Consider the following 21,298-nt stretch of genomic DNA (forward strand, 5'->3'; position numbering starts at 1 on the left):
ATCCTACTTAAATAAGCACTGAGTAGTTGTTTTCAGTATACATTTTCAGGTTTATGTGGACCTCTCTTGAAACAGGTCTGGGCCTCTCCAGGGTAGCTGGCAAGACCATTTAATCACAGTAAGATGAAAACACGCTCCCTATTAAAATGTCAGCACACGAAATACTGAGTTCTGAAAATAAAAAAAAAAGACTGAAAACCTGGAGAAAAGGAAATCTCGAAAATTGCTCTTCTCCTTAAAACTTATTTTTGCAGGTGGTAGGCAAGTCTCCCACATTAAAAAACCTTGTATATACCAACTCCAAGATAGCCATACCTTAGAAAAAAATGGAATATTATGAGAAATAGCATCTCAAACTTAGTATATATAAGTTCATTTTTCAGCCCTTTAGTCTCTGTATTTCAGGACTCGCTTTAAATGGTCCCAAGATTTCAAATGTTTACCTGAAAATGAACTCATTACAATCATTAAAACATATTTTGCTTCTGATCATACAGCCTAGCTCTATGGCACAGAGGACAGTCCTGACTGTCATTCAGACAACTAAGTTTCAATTAATAATCCCACACTGAAGCAAGGCAAGGAGGGAGAGGAGTGAAGGGTGTGGCTGACTCATCATCCCCAGGGGATGGGGATAATGTGTGCACTCAAGAGCACAATGACTAGGCATTATTTCCCTAGTAGAGACCAAGGAAATACACCACTAATGTTTCTGGGGAAGGGACAGAGCTGCCTGAGAGGTCACACCCCTTGCAGAAGTGAGGGAATGTCTTACTGCAGCCCATTGCATGTTCTCTCTCTGGCACTTCACCAAGGGTATGTAGATGTTAGCGCAGCATGAAAAAAATCTTAAACCGCCAGTTATGGGTGTCTGACTGATGGCCTCCCACATCCCAGTGTCAACATCACACTGATGATAGGCAACGAATGAGGCAATAGCCAGGATGGAACTGATGAGTAACAAATTGCAGGGAAAAGAGGAGAGAAAACAATTCCATTATATATTGTACACATTGTGTAAGTATAAGGAAACATGTAACATTCTCAGTGCCCCACCTTGTCTACACAATTAGCACAATAGCTACTGACATTTATTGTGGTATAAAAGAATAACAAAATATAAATTGTTCTTCTTATTATTGCACATCATAGTGGTAATATAACCTGTTACCAACTGCTGATTAAACTCTGCCATAAACAATGAAGTACATCTTGTAGTCCCAGCACAATGTAATACCAAGCAAATTCCATAACTATAGGAAAAATGCCTAATGTTTATTCATCAACATAAACACAAAAAAAATTAAATAAAATTAACCTTTGTGTTGAGGATGAAATGAGACTGCTGTTGCATTTTGGTAGACAGCAGCTGGGACACATTACGTTATACTACCTTAAGCATGCATGCAGACAGACTTACAGAGTTCAGAATATGAATGCTACACAAGCTGTTTCTTTTCAGTCATCTTTCTTCCATCCATAGGTGTCCTGTGAAATGCAATTAAAACATCTGTGCCTCTAAGACTCAATTACATTATGCTGCATGAGAAACAAAAGCAGATTAAGTTGTTCTCAGACATCAGATGAATGACTTTTTCTCCTCTCAGTGGAGAGTAAATTAGCATAATAAAACACAGATATGATTTACACTGAAGGCATTACAAACATACCCATAAGTGAAAAGGAACAATTCAGTCTTCGTTTTGTAGTAAAACAAGATTATGCACTCTGAATGTATTCATTGTGACTGTAGTAATAACCAAAGCAGTCTGCTGATTTCCCATTTGGAGTGTCTGCACTGCTGTTTGATAAAAAGTCTCCCATAATATGATGCAAGCCCAAAGGAAATGATGACTTCCAGTGAGTAATTCTCATAACTTTGAATTTTAACTCTTTTATGTCCTGCCCTTAGTATATTATAATTTGACTCTGTTCACATATCTCTATCTTCCTTTTACAGACATGGCTTATATAGCACTGTCACTGGTCCACTCATTCATAATTCCTTAAGGTCAATATAAATCATAATGGTCCAATAAGCAAGGAAAAGCTCACCACTCTGAGTGCATGTCAGTCCTTGGTATATGTACTTGGTCACACTTATTCCCAATGAATATGGATCAGCTGTAATAATTTCCTGACATCATTAGATCTGCAGAAAGCAAGACCTCCTGGTTATGATTCCAGCCATATTTCAAGACCATCAAGATCTTTCCTCCATTCATGTCATATTCAAAAATCTTCCTTAATCTCAGAGATGACAAAACTCTTTCAGATTTGATTAGCATTTTTATACCAAACTCTTGCACAGAAAATAAATATCATTAAGACACACAGAGTGCGAAGTTTGGTAAATTCTTTTCAGACTACTCTCTAGCTTAACTGTATTTATGTACAAATTAAAAAAGAAAAGTGCAATGAATAAAATATATCTGTCTGCTCTTGGTAGTCAGTATACAGACATATACAGTGAAGATTCATGTCCTGAGGAAAACAGGACACAAACTACAAAGGCAAAATAGGAAAAAATCATTATTTTTAGATTATTCTTTGGTGCAATTTCTAAAACAGTAGCTACAGTTTCCATGTTGTACCTTTACAGATATATTTTCAAAGAACATAGCTTGTTGTACATGGGTACTGAGCTACACAAAAAATGCTATTAAATTCATACTTTGCAAACAAATTGAGAAATGTATTCCTTGGTTATAGCTGACTCAGGATTTTTGGTGCCATCACCTTTGTCTTTTTTTTTTTTCATTGAACTAACCTCAGCAATATCACATACAACAAAATCTCACGATTTATTCTTCTAGTGCACCATTGCACCCTACTTAATGACACCAAGTGTCTATCAGTAACACACCATTCCACCTTTCTTCTGGACTACTCTACTTTTCAAAACCTTACACTTGAGCCTCTGTCCCCACCATCTGAAAACAGCACTCAGAATACACCCTGAAGCCCCCAAAATGACAACCTTCCTCTCACTTGTCCATGCTTCAAAACTGCTATTGGGGAAACAGCATTGTCTAAAAAAGGTCTTGCAATTTGTTCAGAGAGAATTTACATATTACTCTCCAAGTTACAAAACCTGGGCTTGGCTAGACAGAAATTATATTTCACGGGAACATGTGCATTCACTTGAAAGTGTCGATATGCAGCCAATAACTATTTCAGATCATGCACCAATAATTACTAAATTAAAAATACAGGGTAATGAAATAAAAAATGAGACACTGGTGCTTCCCTGTCTAACTGTTAAAAAGAGGAATTTTAAGGAATGGTTAATGAAAATTATTTAGGAGTTATTAGGGAAGATAGAAATTTCTTCTGAAAATACAGCTAGGGAGTGGGATGAAATTAAAGTAGAGTTTAAAAGTAGGGTGGAACTAGAGAAAAAGAGATGGTTAAGTAGTAACACAAATTATTTAGAGGGACTGACAAAGGTTAAAATATTGTAGGATAGGAGGAATCTCACAGAACGAGAAGAGGCACGATTGCAAAGTGCTAAAGAGAAATAAGGGACTAATAAGCATGAGTTTTGCAAGATTGCTGTTAACTTTTTTTTTGATAACTCTAGAGCTCAAAAATTTTTAGCACAACAGCTCAGGCAACAGAAAGTAGAAAGGACTGCTTCCAAGCTTAAGGAACTTATAGCAAGCAAAATAAACACAGATCTTTTAGAGGTATTAGAAATGTTTTGGAATTTTATGAAAATCTATATAAAGCTGAGAAATGTGGAACTCAAAAAATAGTACAAATGCAAATGTTTAGGGAAGAATTAAGTATGCCAAGATTAGAGGTACATGAGGCTCAATTACTAACAGTTGTGATAGGAGATAAAAATGGCAATGTACAACCAATTTACAAGAAAGTCCACAGGAATAGATGGTATTGCTTTGGCAGTTTGGAAGCTATGAGGAAAGAAAGTAATAATAATTTGGAAGGTTTTGTTTAATGCTATTTTAAAAGGAGAAGCACCAATATCCTGGACAAAAGTGGTGCTGGATGAAAAACCAGAAGATGGCAAAGACCCATCAGATCCAGTTTCATACAGGCACATTTCAACTCTAAACTGTGATTATAAAGTGTTTATGTCATTAATAGTTAAAAGAAAGGCAGAAGTGTTGCCAAAATGAAAAGATATGGATCAATGCAGTTTCGTGGAGGGGAGGCAGACATTTAACAACATTAATAGAACAATGATGATCCACAGGGAAGCAGAATGAAAGAAAACACCATTGTTTGTGGTGGGTCTTGAAGCAGAGAAAGGGTTTGACGCGGTAAGCTGGGATTTTATGAGTAGGGAAATGGAAGCATTTCTATTCCCCATCAAAATTATTAGACTGATTAGGGTGATATGATTGGAAATTTAAATTAAAGTGGATGAATTGTTTTCTGATAAGTTCATTTTGAACACAGGAACCAGGCAGGGGTGGTCTCTTTCTTCTTTGTTATCTGTGTTATATTTAGAACTATTAAAGAAAATGAGAGACTCAGAAATCCAAGGATATAATTGGTATGGCAGTCAAGAAAAGTTGGCTTTATATGCAAATGATATAATTTTATATCTGATAAAATCAGAAAAAGGTATTTCAGTGTTGTGGAACATTCTGAGACAGTTTCAGGTCTTTTTGGGATACAAAATTAATGAAGATAAAGCAAAGGCAATAGGTGTAAACTATGTATCTGCACACACATTGGTTCAGCAATGTCCGTATTTATGGGGACATGATAAAATGAAGTACTTAGGAGTACAGATTAAAAAGGATTCCGTTATGGCAGCTAAGGATATGTGGGAAGAGACTAAACAAAAGATAATAAAAAAAATGAGACACTAGAAGCTCTGTTTATGGATATGGATAGCAAGATACAAGCAGTGAAAATGTTTCCAGTCACTTTAGTTTTATACATGAGTCAGGCCTGTTTTTATCAACCAGAGGAGAAGTTGTGGATATCAATTAGTAAAGAGATGAATGATTTTATCTAGGAGGGGAAGACAGCAACATTTAGAGGTACAGAGAATATGCAAGAGGGGGCTGGAATTTACAGGATAAAACTGTCAAAGGAACCAAAGTACTGGGAGCAAATAATTAGAGGGAAAAGTAACAGAATAGTAAGAGGCCAAGAATTAATTTGGACTGCAGGCTAGAGATTGCCATCCCATCCCTATCAAGGATTGATATCAGAGTATAGGCAAAGAGAAAGAAATACAAAGATCCCAAGTGAAAGACCATCACTTGTATAGTTTTAGTAGACTTTAGAAGAGAAGTGCTGTTAAAAAGGGGATAATTAGTAAGGCATATAAAATACTGCAAGATAACTATAGGAATCAATCAGAGGAGGTTAGAAAAGATTGGGAAGAGAGACTGGATAAGAAATTCACAAAGAAACAATTGAAGGAATATGTGTATGGCTTTCCAATATGCAACAAAGTCTAGAAGATTTAAGATCATTGCTGGAAAGTGTTTGTATAGGTATTTGTATGCCACAAGCAAACTCCAAAAAATTTTTACTCAAGTTGCAAATGTTGGAGGTGTGATAGGGCTGAAAAAGGTAATTGGGAACATATTTTTTGGGAGTATAATAAGTTGGCAGACTTTAAAAATTCCCTCCAGACTACTCTATCAGAAATACTGGGTGAGTAAATTGATATATACGGACATTATTTTTTGAATTGTGATACAGAATCAGGATTGCCTAGACACAGTAAGACCTTGCTGAGTTTAATTCTGGTGGCTGACAAAAAAGCAATTACTAGAAAATGGAAATCAAATTCTAAACCAACTGTACTAGAAGAAAAAAATATAGTAACAAAAATAAAACAATTGAAAGTGGGATCTTTAGAAAAGAGTTAGAGCAAATTACATAGAAAAAATGGGAATTGTGGGAACATAATGTTTTGGATGAGGAATGAGGCTTAAGGAAAGGCAGGAGTTGAATGAGCTATGTAATGTTTGACTAACAATGACTGGAGAGATTATATGTGAGGTGTTAGCAACTGAAAAAATGTCAATATGGTTTGTTTTCATTTATACAAATATATGACTGCCTATGCCATAACTGATGATTAGTAAAGATGTTTCTTGTTTAAGGAAAAAAAGGCTTGCCATTTGGTAACCATCTCCTCAAAGAAATAAAAACCCAAAATAAACTTCAGGCCTTTAGATATGCCCACAAAGATCTACTTCTTTCAGCAGCCCAGTGTACCTGCTACCATGATAATGGTTAAGACCAGGTAACAAGTCAGTACTCCATTTATTAATGTCCCTGAACCTGAATCCATATGTGTTACTCTAAAGATCAAATGTCACTCCATATATGCTGCTATATATATCATCTGTTGGGGAATATATAATTTCATTGAATTGCTATTCAACGAATAGCAATTCATCGCATTCCTATTTAGAGAATGGCATTTCAGTGAATGACAAAATCTTTCCCAGGGTAAGGAAGCTCTTCGCAAAATGCGCACTGAAACATAAACCACACTAAATCAAACTCACCCAAGTGGCAGGGCTTCGGTCCCACCCCTCAGCTATATATATATATATATATATATATATATATATATATATATATATATATATATATATATATACATACATACCAATTCTGAGAAGCACTACGGTGGGGAAAACATCAGAGTTGTGGTATTGGCCAAGTGCTTCCTTACCTGGGAAAGATTTCGTCATTTGCTGAAATGCTGCTCACTAAATAGGGGTTTGATGAATTGCTATTCGCTGAACAGTAATTCAGTAAAATGAGATAGACCCATGTGTTGTGTCCCTTTTGTGTATGTGAATATTTATCACCTTTTTACCAATGCATTTATACATGTTGATAACTCTTGTGTATTGCTAATGTACCACAGCTTTGGGTTTGTATGTCATGACTTGCTTTTTCCTATTTACACATTTGTTTTAATCACATTCTATTTTTTATATTATACATATACTGATGCTCTCTGAGCCCAGGTCTTGGTTGAAAATGGTCAACAAACCAGTCCGCCTACCTGATCAAGAAATAGTAAATCAATATCAGAACAGCTCATAATATCCCTGTATTCTTCCCTTATAAGGCCAATTATTGAGTACAGTGCCTCCTTTGGCATGTATCTCTCAAAGCACATGCAGCAGCTGGAGAGACCACAGAGGTTTCTCACCAGGAGAATCCAGGGCCGCAAACATCTACCCTACACAGATAGGATAAAAACCCTGTCCCTCTACTCATTTTCATACAGACTCCTCAGAGGTGACCTCCATCTGGCATACAAAGCGATCTCAGACCCCACCTTGATGGGAATGCTGCATATCCACAAGTCAAGCTCCACTTGAGTAAACCACATGCACGACCTCAATCTGGTCTGTGACATCAATAGGACTTGGCAGGACAGATTTGTGTCCCAGAGACTCCCTCATCTGTGGAATAGACTCCATCTCTACATCAAGCAGAGTACCTCATTATCCCTTTTTAAGTGCAAACTGGATGGGAAACAGAAAATACACCCCTGGGATTCCACCTGCTGGGCAGGGGCTTTAGGTGCTGACTTGTCTAAACATGGGCTAAACTCTTGGCTAGGCTTATAAGGGCTTCAGGGCCAATAGCCTAGTAACTTCCTATGATCCTATGACAGAAATGTAATGAGAGAAGCAAAGGCTGTGTATTTTAATAATACAGCTTGGACACTAAGTTCTGAGGCCAAAGATTAACACTAATCTAGGTGCTAGTAAATATTATGGTTACACATTACAGTGCAGAAGTTTTAGTGTTAAATTTACAAAAATGTATTCATTTTTCCCGGAAGAGTGGAAGTATGTTACAGGGATTTTATTTTGCATAACTGTAATTTCTGTAGTTACATCCTACTGATACCGCTAGCCATCTATTACAGCCTGTTCATATTTACATTAATAATTCCAAAACTGCTATATACACATTACTGAAAGATTTCATCTTAAAACTTATATGACAGACAACAGAACTTAAATTGGCCTTTGTCTAGTCATTCTAAAGTGATATTAAATTTTGGTTTTATACTGTTTATTTATATTGTCATAATTTTTATATTTTTCTAAATATTTCAGCAATGCAGTAACAGACAGAACTGCATTGTCTCATAGGAAAGCATTGATAGCAAACAAAAAGCTGCTAACAGTATGTGTGTATCTTTAGTGGTTATTGAAACAGTGTAAGTTGTTTAAACAATATTGCAAAATTAATACTTACTGTGTATATTGCAATTTATAAAATTAAATCTAATGACCATTACCATTCTTAAGATTTATTTGTGCTGAATAGTTTGCTTTTTACATTTCTTTAGTAGTCCTTATGGTTACAATGATACAAACATTTGTTTGAAATGTGAGGTCATACTTAGATGACTTTTGTTAAAAAGCTCAGAATGCAATAATTGGATGTTAGAATACAAACCACCAGAGCTTCATTGGAGTGAATAAGATAAACAACAGTCACTGAAATTACCTTCAGTGAGTTGACATAAGTATACATGTGCAGAATGCTCAAAACTATGGTGTGGTTAAGATATACGCATCCCATCTGGACTTCCAAATGGGGGCTGTAAGGTTCAAACCCAGGACTGATGCAGGATGTAGGTCTAGCTGCATATAATTTCAAACCTCTACACCAAACCAGGCCTGTTAGGGTACATACTTTTCCTATAGAATGTACATGACTTACTATCCAGGGTCATCTCATGGTACTGGGTTGCTGGGCTGATTATAGAACCTCCAAATGAGAAATCCTCAAAAATATGTTTATTTCCTTTTTCTATAAAAATATTTCTCATTTTGGAGTTATGGCTTAGGGACAATCCACAGAAAGAGGAAAACTGAAATAGAATATGAAGAAGCAATAACAAGTGTGGTCAAACAGAACCCTTTCAAGGTAAGATGAGTAACTGCACCCAGATGTGAAGCGATACTAGGATATGAAGGCTACAGAATATGCCAAGTAAATGCTGGAGACACTGGCACAAAATTTTCAGTAAAGATGAAGCACAGAAAACAAATGATGACAGTTTGTGTGTGTGTGTGTGTGTGTGTGTGTGTGTGTGTGTGTGTGTGTGTGTGTGTGTGTGTGTGTGTGTGTGTGTGTGTGTGTGTCTCTCTAAACTGTTGGGGATATAATGGAATGTGCTGTATATGTCTGATAGCAACAATGTAAACATTGTTTGTGTATTTATTCATACATGTTAATCTTCACCATTCATTTTCCATACATAAATCAGTCATGTCTCCATATGCACAAAAATTGCACCAGTGGTAGAGTAGAATCCACACCACCAATGCCAGGGAAATTTAAAAGTATTTATTAACAATTAAAATGTACACAAACTGTATGAACAAGTAACATTTAGAATTAGCAAACTTGTTCAGATAGCTTCCGGCCATTTTAGTTGTTAATAAATAGTTTTATATTTACTTGGTGTTGGTGGTATGGCATCTCTCCCTTGCATTGGTGCACTTTTTTTGAATTTGCTGGTCCCATTAGTGGATTTAAGCTTTGGCTTGGTTTTGATAATTTCAGTTGCTAAGTGATGTATAAAAAGGGCAAAAATCAATGCTATACAACAATGACTGCTTCAATGCTTTCTTTACTCCACACAATCAAACTTACATTTCCAGGGCTTAATATGCCTTGCTGTTTATCTTATCAAGCAATTTATATATATATATATATATATATATATATATATATATATATATGTATTAGAAACGCAGATAGATATACACATATGGGTTACATTTACAAGGCTGAATGTTCAGAATGTTGAATGTTTCCTGTGTATGACCTGAACACTGAACGTGCATAATAATGAATATAAGGGTTTTTCAAGTAAATGTGGGTGCGTGGAAATTTGTTGGGTGGGAGTTTGTGTATGCAAGTCCATAGGGGTTAGGATATGGTAAGAGGATAGTGTATGAGAGTTTTGGGTGGGTGCATGGATTTTAAGGTTAAGGTAGGGGTTAAGTTAAGTGATAATTGTGTTTTGGGTGAATGTGTTGGTACTTTTGGTGTTCTGTGTCTGAGATGTTGTGTGTAGTGGTTTTGTTCTGGGAAGGATTTTCTAAGGCAGTGTGTAAGGTTAGAGTTATAGGCATGAGAAGAGTTATTGTTATGGTTAGCAGGTATTAGTAAGGAAGAGCAGGGTAGTAATACCTGCTGAGTCTAACACCACCCAACCCTAGAAAACGCTGCTCCAATGAAGTATGCCAGAGTTAGTGGCAGGGTTAACGGATTGGATGTGGACAGTTTGAGCATCTTTTGATTTAATTTTTGGTGCTGTAATCATTTGATATACTGTAGTCAATGTTTTTGAGGTCAATCATTCAGTACTTCTATCATTTAAATGTATTTTATACACATATATAAATATATATGTGTGTGTGTGTGTGTGTGTGTGTGTGTGTGTGTGTGTGTGTGTGTGTGTGTGTGTGTGTGTGTGTGTGTGTGTGTGTGTGTGTGTGTGTGTGTGTAGATATAGATATAAATAGATATAGATCTATAGATCTCTTCCTCTCTTTCTCTCTCTCTCTATATATATATATCTTTATCTATATCAATATCTGTATCCATCTATATTTGTCTGTGTGTGTGTGTGTGTGTGTGTGTGTGTGTGTGTGTGTGTGTGTGTGTGTGTGTGTAGATGTAGATATAAATAGATATAGATATATAGATCTCTCTCGCTCTCTCTCTCTCTTTCTCTCTCTCTCTATATATATATATATATATATATATATATCTTTATCTATATCAATATCCATTTATATTTGTCTATGTGTGTGTGTGTGTGTGTGTGTGTGTGTGTGTGTGTGTGTGTGTGTGTATAAGGGCGGCTGCGGTGGTGCAGTGGTTAGCGTTGCCACCTCACAGCAAGAGGTTCTCCTGTTCGATCCTCGGCTGGGGTGCCTTCTGTGCGTAGTCTGCATGTCCTGCTTGTGGTCGCGTGGGTTTCCTCCGGGTGCTCCGGTTTCCTCCCACATTCCAAAGCCATGCTGTAGGTGGATTGGACACTCCAAACTGGCCTTAGGTGTGAGTGTGTATGTGTGTGTGTGCCTTCTGTGGAAGGTTGGGTGCTGGGCTGGCAACTCGACACTGTAAAACTCCACTGCCAGTCATGAGCAGACAGTTGATCCACTGTGGCGACCCCTAACCAGGAAAAGAAGATATATATATATATATATATATATATATATATATATATATATGCACACACACACACACACACCTTATGATTTTGCTTTTTTGTATGACTGCTCAGTCATTTTAAAAGTAAAAGCAAGAAAAATCCTAAGGTGTAATAAAACAATAACCTTGTATGCTTGTGTACTTTTTTACGTAATTGTCTTGATTTGAATATATTAAAACACACAAAGGATTAAACTAAGGTTCCCACTTTTGAAACACAATAATCAACAGTTGTAAACAGTTATGAAAAACTGAATTAGAAGCAAAACATGAATTCCAAAATCCATTGTGCTGATAATATATATATTTAATGCATTTCTGCAGGGGTCTTCAACCCTTGAATGCTAGGATGTGGACTGCATCCACCATATTACCATAGGAGTTATAGGGCTATTCTTTTTTTCTGAGAAATGTTGTATTTAAGTTTCTCTGTATTGAATAACAGGAATGTTTCATTGTGATTGTTTCTGAGTGCAGGCAGAGACAGACTTTCAGTTGGTTTCATTATTTTTGGAAGCTTATTCTTCAGCTTGATTTCTGCTTGAACATCCATGGTTCTGGGCAACACAGTGCAATGTTGTGTATCTTTAGTGCTCTTACCTCAGTTGTAATATCTAGACACCAAAGGGAATTTGATATAGTTCAAAACTGAGCCTGTGAGTCCTTATGCAAAAAATTCATAGCAAATCAGCAAAACAGCAATATCTGGACACACAGCTGAACACGTCAATTAAAACACTGGTAAGACAGCGACAAATACTTAAAAGAGTTTTAATATACGGAGTAAGCATTATCACAGTAAACTTGAACTGATGAAGCAGTTCTTGGCATTTTAGTTGATTATTTGAACAGCTGATTGACAGGAAAAATAACTTTTCAAACAGATGACTGTTATTTTTTAAAATAAGTCAGTTGAGACTGTTAAGAAAGGCAGTCTGTGAACAGCAGCAATTAGTTGAGAGTTGCAGTCAGTTACAGTGCTGTGCAAAAGATACCCGGAAAAAGGACTCACTAAAAACTGTAAGCTTGCCTTTGCCTTGCTGTTATGTTTTAGATTAGATCAGGGACAGTATTCTCTATTTAGGTTAGGAAATTTAGTTACTTAGCTAGAGTTTTTCTAAAATGATGGACTTTTATCCTACAGTTTAATTTTATATTTCTAGAGATTGACTTCTGGTGTTCATTGAAAGTTATTGATCTACATTCTTGTAATCATTTTATTTATTATACCTACTTTCTCTCCACTCTCACCTCTTTAACTCCTCTTCACACTTTTCACAATCTTACCTATAGAATGTTACATTATCTACATCTGACTGTCTAAAGCAACAGATAACCTGTTTTTCTCACAGTCTAACAAATAGTGAATTGTCACTCAATGTAACTGGTTGACCATTTGCCAATATGGTTATTGTAGTCTTTTGCCCTGTGTGAATGAAACTGTTTAATTTCTTGTGTAAATAAGTCAATATTTCCTTTTGGATTTACTGTATTACTTATATCTTTGTTGTTACTATTTTGTACTTGTATAACTTTGGTATGTTTGGAGCTTTTCTCCTTGGGTTTCTGCTAAAAAAGGGCTTCTTGCCCAGTTAGACTAACCCAGTTAATAAATCCAAATAAATAAAATAGAAATAAATTATTATTTTTTTTCATTACTTTACATTGCGGCTGGACATTCAGTGTGTTCTTTAAAGATTAGAGAGTGCTTATACATGTTTGGTACTCCCCAGGTCACCTCAAATGCCTGACTGCTTCTGGTCATAGTTATCATTTATTTTGATATTTAATTTGTAATAATTGATCAATCTTTGAAGGGCATGTAGACCTGTCTGACACTGTCGGCAGGGTTAACATTTGTATTGGGGAGGGGACCCAACTTGATATCTGTTTCAGACTTCCCATAAGTGTTTGAGTGTGTGAGATTTAAATTTATTTTGAGTGTGAGAAAGTTAGAGGTGTTAAACTGGAACGCATTGCTCTGAAGTGTATGATGCGGGATTGCATTTCAGGTGTACAGAGGTATATAGTCCAGTCCCAGGAAAAAAAAGCATGTTCCTGTTGTGCTCTTAAGGGAAATTGTGGAATTTTACTCTTGTGTGTGCTGTGCTCTGGTGTTTCCTGTGACACTCCTACACTAGAGTCAGTGGTGAGGATTGAGGCTGATTAATTACTGACCCGGGTTTTAAGTGGGGACATCTCATTTACTGCTGACAATCCAGGTGGGATACTGAACAGACGTCACAATGTATATAATGCTTTACAGGTTTATCTTGGGAAGAAGGGGCCTTCTAATTTTCTTTTTCAAAAGGATTTATCTCACCTCCTCCCATACCTCTCATCTGTCCAGATTTTCACAGAATGTCCAGATTTTTGCCTCAGGGTTTTGGACTTTTTCTCATAAAATGTGTGTTTTTCTGGCAAATCACTGAGGACTGAAATCACTAAATAATGACATGCATACATCAGAAAATGCATGTCAGCACAAATCCTGTTGTTCTAGCAAGTTTCTAAGTTCATAAGAGCAATATTTAAAAATTGCCCCTCCATTATTTTTGGCTTTGTCCAGATTTCTTGTGCTAAGAGGATGAGAGGTATGTCTCCCCTCACTATATAATTTTAGCTTAAGAGGAGCACTTTCTAGAGATATCTACTTAAAGGCATGCATTTTATTCATTAAATGTATTACATGTGCCCCAGGCAGGCTTCATTTATTTATTTATCTATTTATTTATTTATATATTTATTTTGTCTTCTTTCTGCAAATATTTTTACTCTTATCCTTCCTCTTCTACTTCCCCAATTTATGTCTATAGTAAATGATCTCACTAAATTCTTGTCATTCCCTTTTCTGTCTTCTATGTCATAGATCCTCCCTTATTACATTTCTATGGCATAAAACCTACCAACACAATCAGACATCTGAGATATACATAGTAATGCAATTGATTAGTAGATGAGCACATATGAGTGTGTGTATATGTGCATGCACAAGGGTAGATTTCAGTGGACTGATCTGTACGTATCTGATATCAGTGAGATGAAATAAATTACTGTTTCCATTATGCATGCATTTATTTATTCAGCTGATCACATTCAGACATCTGGGGTGTACACAATTAACAAAACAACTGTAATAGCTGGGTACGTTTGTGAGTGTACAGCAGGATTGAAATGGCAGCACTGAGATGAAATATGCATTTATCACATCTAAGATGTATAATATTTAAAGCAGGTGCAATTACTGGGCATATGTGTGTGTGTGTGTGTGTGTGTGTGTGTGTGTGTGTGTGTGTGTGTGTGTGTGTGTATGTGCACATACATGCAGGGTTGCCATGGGCTGCAATAAGTTCATAGGTAGGTACTAGGCTATTGGCCCAAGGGCCTAAGTAAGCCTAGCCAACAAGGTTTCCTGGCTTACACCACCCAAGAAAGTTATTTTCCTGTGCCCCTGTCAAGCAGAGCCACAGGAGTGATCCCCGGGGTGTAATTCCTATTTCCATTCCACTCATCAAGATTTTTCTTGAAGAGTGCTAATGATGAACTTTGTTTGACATAGATGGGTAGCTTGTTCCAGAGTATGGGAAGTCTCTGGGACAGGAATCTATCCCTCTAGCATGTCCTGTTTATTGTGGTGACAAGGTTTAGGTCCCTAGAGCATGTAGCTTTGAGGGATTGGGACTTCTTTAGGTGTAGCATGTCCAACAGCTCTGGGTTTGACATAGCTTTATATGTTAGGCTGAGATCACCTCAGAGTAGGTGATATGCTATGGAGTAAAACTGGAGTTTTTTGAGACGGTCAGTGTAGGGCATCTGTTTAAGGCCAGTAATCCTCTTTGTGAGGTACTTCTGTGGCCTTTCCAGCTGCTGCAGATGTCTTGTGAGGTACATTCCAAAAGGGGCATTGTACTCTATAATGGGTCTAATGAGTGTCGAGTAAAGGGGAACAATGACCTCTTTTTTCCTGAATGAGAACCCTTTTGTGATGAGGTGTGCCATGTAGAAGGATTTCCTGACTACTGTGGTGATGTGATTATCAAAGGAGAGACTACTGTCCACCTGGGTCCCAAGATCTCTTATCACACATTAAGCATTAATTAGACTGCCGCCTATGTGGTAGTTCATGGGTAAAGAGATTTTACCAAAGGGGATGACAATGCACTTTTTGGCATTGAGCTTGAGGACATGGCTCTGACACCAGGCATCTGTCTTAGTGAGGCCCTTCTGTAGGTTGTCCACATAATTTGGGAACTCATCTATGGCTCTTAGTTTGCAGTCATCTGAGAACTTCATTAGCCAAAGGCCTTCTGTGTTAGCCTGTACTTCAGAGAAGTAGATACCAAACAGGAGAGGTCCCAGGACTGATCCCTGTGGTACTCCACTTGTCACTGGTTTGAAGTCAAATTTGGAGTCTGCAACTTTTACAGTGTGGGTTCTGTCAGTGAGCCAATTGGCAACCCATCTTGTGACATAGGGATTTATACCTAGTATAGTGAGTTTAGCTATAATTCCATAATGGGGGATGGAGTCGAAAGCCTTGGCGAGGTCAAGATAGACTGTGTGAACCACCTTACCCTCGTTTACGGCTTTGATGACTGCCTCAAAGATCAGTGGTGGTTCCCCCTTTGTGGAGTGGGATAACTGTTGATGTGTGCCATTCAGTGAGCACAAAGCCTGATGTGAGACTATGATTGAACATGGTGCTTAGATGGGGAGCCAGTTCATTCTGAAGTTCATGTAAAATGCAGCCTGGGATGTTGTCCAGTCCCATGGATGCTGTGTTTTTCACTTTAGAGAGTGCAGCTTTTACCTGTGTAGTTGTGATTACAGGGACTCTGCATTCTTCCTGTATAGATATTGGCCCTTTAGAGGGTGAGAGGGGGGTAAAGTTAGCACTGAACCTATCTGCCAGGATGTTGGCAATATCAGTTTGTTCTGTAATTTTCGTGCCATTGTGCTGTAACTCAGAGCAGATCTGGGTGTTGCCATTGAGATTCTTGACATAGCTATAGAATTATTTGTGGTTGTCCCTAGAATCAGTGGTGATTTTGTTTTTGTAGCTAGCTTTGGAGGATCTTATAAAGGATCTCAGCTTCTTGCTGAGGCTGACCAGGGAACTCCTCCATTCATGGGATTTTACTCTCTTTTGCAACAGTTTCTTCCTTCTGTTGTAGAGTTTGTTTATGGCAGGGGACCACCAGATTGGCTTTTTTTTTTGGAGGATAGCGTCTTGGTTCTATTTGGGATAGCATGATGCATGCATTCGTATAAGTGCTTATAGCATGCATCTGTGTAGGATTCAGCAGTCGTAACTGTATTGTCCATCTGCATGGATATCATGAAGTTCTCCACTTCTGTCTTAAAAAGCATGAAGTTGGCTTTGGAGAAATTTTTTTACCATGGTTTCCTTAATGGAGGTAGGGGCGGGATGTGGATATCTAGGGCAATTAGCTTATGGACAGATCTGACCAACAAGGAGTTGACTTCAGGTGTGGAACACCGGTCACTCATGTTGGTAATGACTAGGTCTAGGATATTGTTGCCCCTGGTGGGGGGTGTGAATACATTGATCCAGGGCACCGGAATTTATGAATTCCAGAAAGCGTTGAGCAAAGGAGCTGGTACATGAGTAGTTTTCCCAGTTAATGGTGGGGTAGTTGAAATTGCCCATTATTAGGGCATTTGGTTGAACCCTATTATTTTCCAGTATATCAAGAAAAGAGGATTGTGAATCCTGGGGCATGGTGGGGGATCTGTAGCAAGCTACCGTTTGGATTGCAGTTTTGCCCAGAGTTAGTTGCACTTGGATAACCTCAGATTCATTATGCTGAGCAACTAGCCCAGAGGTGGGGATATCCTTAATGAATATGGACACACCTCCGCCTTTGGTGTTCCGGTCCAGGTTAGTTGGCCGAAAAATGTGGTATGCGTTACACCCTGGTAATGCAAGGGTGCTCTCTGGAGCTTTGAACCAGGTCTCAGTCACTGCACAGATATTGATTTTCTCCAATTTAAGGAGTGTCTTGAGGGAGTGCATTTTGAGATTTAGACTTCTAGCATTGAGTAGCATTACCCTCATGCATATGACAGCTATGAGCCATGAACTATATCACTGTGGTCATTATTTATGTATTCATTTGTTTATTTGCTCACATTTGGATATCTGAGACATTAAAAGTCAATATAGTAACTGTATTTGCTGGGTACCTCTGTGTGTGTTTTTGTCAAGGCAGTACAATGGTTTCCTGTGTGTGTGTGTGTGTGTGTGTGTGTGTGTGTGTGTGTGTGTGTGTGTGTGTGTGTGTGTGTGTGTGTGTGTGATACAGCAATGAGCTAAATATATTACTGTGGCCATTCTCTACGTACCCATTAATTTAAATAACCCCAAGTAAACATCCAAGTTATATACAGTCACTAAAGTGGCTTTATTGTTTGACATTTGCATCTGATGGTGGTTGCAATGAACTGAAATACACTAATGTGTCCATTACATATGTGCTTATTTTTCAAGTGATTGCAATGAGACATCTAAGGTTTTGTTGCTGTTGTTGCTGTTTTGTCATTTAGGTGATTCCAATGCTTCATAACCTTAAAGATGTTATTACACCAGGCCTATCTGTCAACAACTGATTCTTTAAGTTCTTGCAAATTCTTATTCATTATTCGAATAATGCGGTCTATCCATCTTATCCTCTGCCACCCCATTCTTCTTTTGTCTTTGATCTTTCCCAGCATTAGTGTTTTTGTAATGAATCCTGTCTTCCAATTATGTGTCTAAGGTATTTCAGTGTTAGTTTTACTATCAGATCATCCAGTGAACAGTCTGGGTTTATTCCCTCAATTATTGACTGATTTGATTTCCTTGGAGTCCACAAAGCTTTCAAAAATTTTCCTCCATTACCAAAGCATACATTTTCCAGCACACAGCCTTACATACTGTCCAACTTTCATAGTCGAAACTAAACAAGGCTCACGTAGTGGTGCAGATCCAAGAAGATAAAAGTTGAGATAAAGGATGAGAAAGTGCAGCTCCTGAAAAAATTGTTATTGTACAAAATGTAAAGACCAAGTCTGGTCAAGTGCTTTCATCCCTGCTAATGGGACTTCTTCCCTCCTACAAAAGAAGAATTTTAAAGGAGAAAAGTAATGGCTAATATTCTTTTATTGTATTTTCAGTCTTTTTCTTTGGCTTTATGAGTGCTGAAATTTCAACAGGGAGTCTCAGGACTGAACTTACTATTACTGTGATTTTTGAGCACATGAAAATAAAATCTTTTACTTCCTCCACTTCTTCCCCTTCTATTTGCAAATAATTAAAAGGGCTAGAGCAGCAAGTGACCATCTGCATTTACTACATTTTCAACAGGCTCTGAAAATCTATACACAGTCAAGAAATTATTTGTTAATGATGGGCACAGTGCAAGTCTGTGGATGAAATCTGTCTTCTATTTTTTTTTTTTTTTTTTGGCTCCTCCTGTCATTTGGTCAAATTTAAAAAGTCATTCATCTAGTTTGGCATGGTTGGTATGTGAGTAAAACAAGCTGAAACATATTATTGTGACTGCTATTATTCTTGTTATTTTGTATTTGACTGCAATCGGATATCTGATGTGTAGCATACATATAGTCAGTAAAGTGGCTAGCCATAGTCTGTTGGTGAAAGTGACTGACCCATGTTGTCTGATCACAAATAAACAGTCATTGACCTGCCATAATACAGGTCTCATACCAGTTAGACCACCAGTTATTGTAGAGCCCACATTCTGCCTCTCAGTAGTCATCTTGGGATTAGTGCTTCTGTTTTCTCCTGGTGAGAGAAGGAGTGCAGTTACATTATTTCCTGGAGACTGCTGATCACCAGAAAGCTTAATAACTGCTTTATATGTGACAGCTTAGAATCTGTGCTTATATTCTGATCCTGGTGAGAGTAGGAGCAGAGTACATTGATTCTTGACTCTGTCTGGATGGAAAGTGAGTGTCTGTGCTTAACATACCTGATCAGTCTGGTTGCTATTTGAAGCATCTATCGGAAAAAGGCTACCCTTGCATCATCTGGGACAAGACTGTGGATCTCCAAACAGGCCGTGGCCTGCTTCTCTTCTTGGGATTGGTGCTAAAACTAGCTAGTTCTAGATGGAACTGGCCAGTTTTTTTAGTTTCAGCACTCAAAACTGTTTCCTTGTGCTTAGAACTTGTAAGCACTAAATAAACTACAAATAACTACAGCACTTGACTTTCCTCATTTGTCAATAGGAAAACAATTCTTAGTACTTAAATTAATAAGCACCTACCTACCACTCAGTACTACAACCTGTGAGAGATGCACATATATAGCCAAACTGGAAGCCAAGATGGTTAACACCTGCACCACACCACAATCAACACATAGGCCTTCAAAACCCACACTACCAAAACCCACACATAGAAACACAAAGCACACACCCACATTCATGGAGGTTCTCAATAAAAATTTGCCCAAGCAACAGAGACCTCCCAAGCTGAAACACAGACAACCACCACCCCTCAACACTACCCAAATGATACATAGCCCACAAAATCAGTCTGCCACTCAACCTCAGCCCATAAGGCAAAACAATGTACCCAACACACTAGTCATAGGTGACTCTATAGTCAGTCACACTGATGTCCCACTCAAAAGGCTAAACAAGGAGAAAGTTACTGTTAGCTGTTTGTCAGGTGCCAGGATCCACCACATAATGCATTCACTCAGGTCATGCCACAACAAGTACAAATACGACTCTGTCATTGTCCATGTTGGTGTGAATGACCTGAGACGTACATCCCTGGACTACATGAAAAGAGACATGGAAGAGCTCTTGGATCTTGTAGCCCAGGCAAGTATGACCCTAGCCCTGAGTAGCATCCTGCCATCACCCAGAATGATACCACAGTACAAGGACAAAATGACTGGCTTCAACAATTGGCTAAGCTTCTGGTGTCATTCTAAGGGGATCCAGTATCTGTCTGCCTGGGACGACATGGTCGACAGACCACGACGCTTTGCCAGAGATGGCCTGCACCTGTTGCCCCTGGGATTCAGGATACTGGCTAAGGCTCTTGCCACCCCTATAGTGCCTTTTTAGGCAAGGTTCAAATGCTAAATTCACCACTGTAACAGGTACAAGCAAGCAGATTCTGAGAGTAATGCTACTCAAGGCTAGACGTCTAAACCTCAAAATGCACTCACTCGAGGCACTCCTTAAAATGGAGAACATAGACATCTGTGCAGTGACAGAGACCTGGTTCAAGGCTCCAGAGAGCACCCCTGCATTACCAGGCTATAATTCATACAGCACCTTTCGGCCACCTAACCTGGACCGAAACACTAAAGGTGGAGGTGTGTCCATATTCATTAAGAATATCCACACCTCCATGCTAGTTGCTCAACATAATGCATCCGATATTATCCAAGTGCAACTAACACTGGGCAAGACTGCAATCCAGGTTGCAGCTTGTTACATGCCCCAGGATTCACACTCTTCATTTCTTAAGATACTGGAAAATATTAAGGTACAAACCAAAACCTTAATTATGGGCGATTTTAGCTACCCCACCATCAACCGGGAAAACTACTCATGTACCAACTGATTCGCTCAACGTTTTCTGGAATTCATAAATTCCAATGCCTTGGATCAGTTTGTCCACACCCCCACAAGGGGCAGCAATATCCTGGACCTGGTCATTACCAATATGAGTAATTGGTGTTCCACGCCAGAGGTCAACTCCTCGCTGGTCAGATCCGACCACAAGCTATTCACCCTAGACATCCATATCCCACCCCCACCCCCCATTAAGGAAACCGCCATCAAAAACTACTCCAAAGCCAACTCCATGCTTCTTAAGACAGAAGTGGCAAATTTCATGACACCCATGCAGATGGAAAATAAAGGTACGACTGCTGAATCTTACACAAATGCACTGTATAAGCACATACATGAGTGCATGGATCGTGCCATCCCCAACAGAACCAAGATGCTATCCTCCAAAAAAAGGAAGCCAATCTGGCGGTCCCCTCCCATAAACAAACTCTACAACATAAGGAAGAAGCGGTTGCAAAAAAGAG

This window comes from Protopterus annectens, chromosome 10.part0 (assembly GCF_019279795.1).
Source record: "Protopterus annectens isolate FY-2018-M chromosome 10.part0, PAN1.0, whole genome shotgun sequence".
NCBI classification, from domain to species: domain Eukaryota; kingdom Metazoa; phylum Chordata; order Ceratodontiformes; family Protopteridae; genus Protopterus; species Protopterus annectens.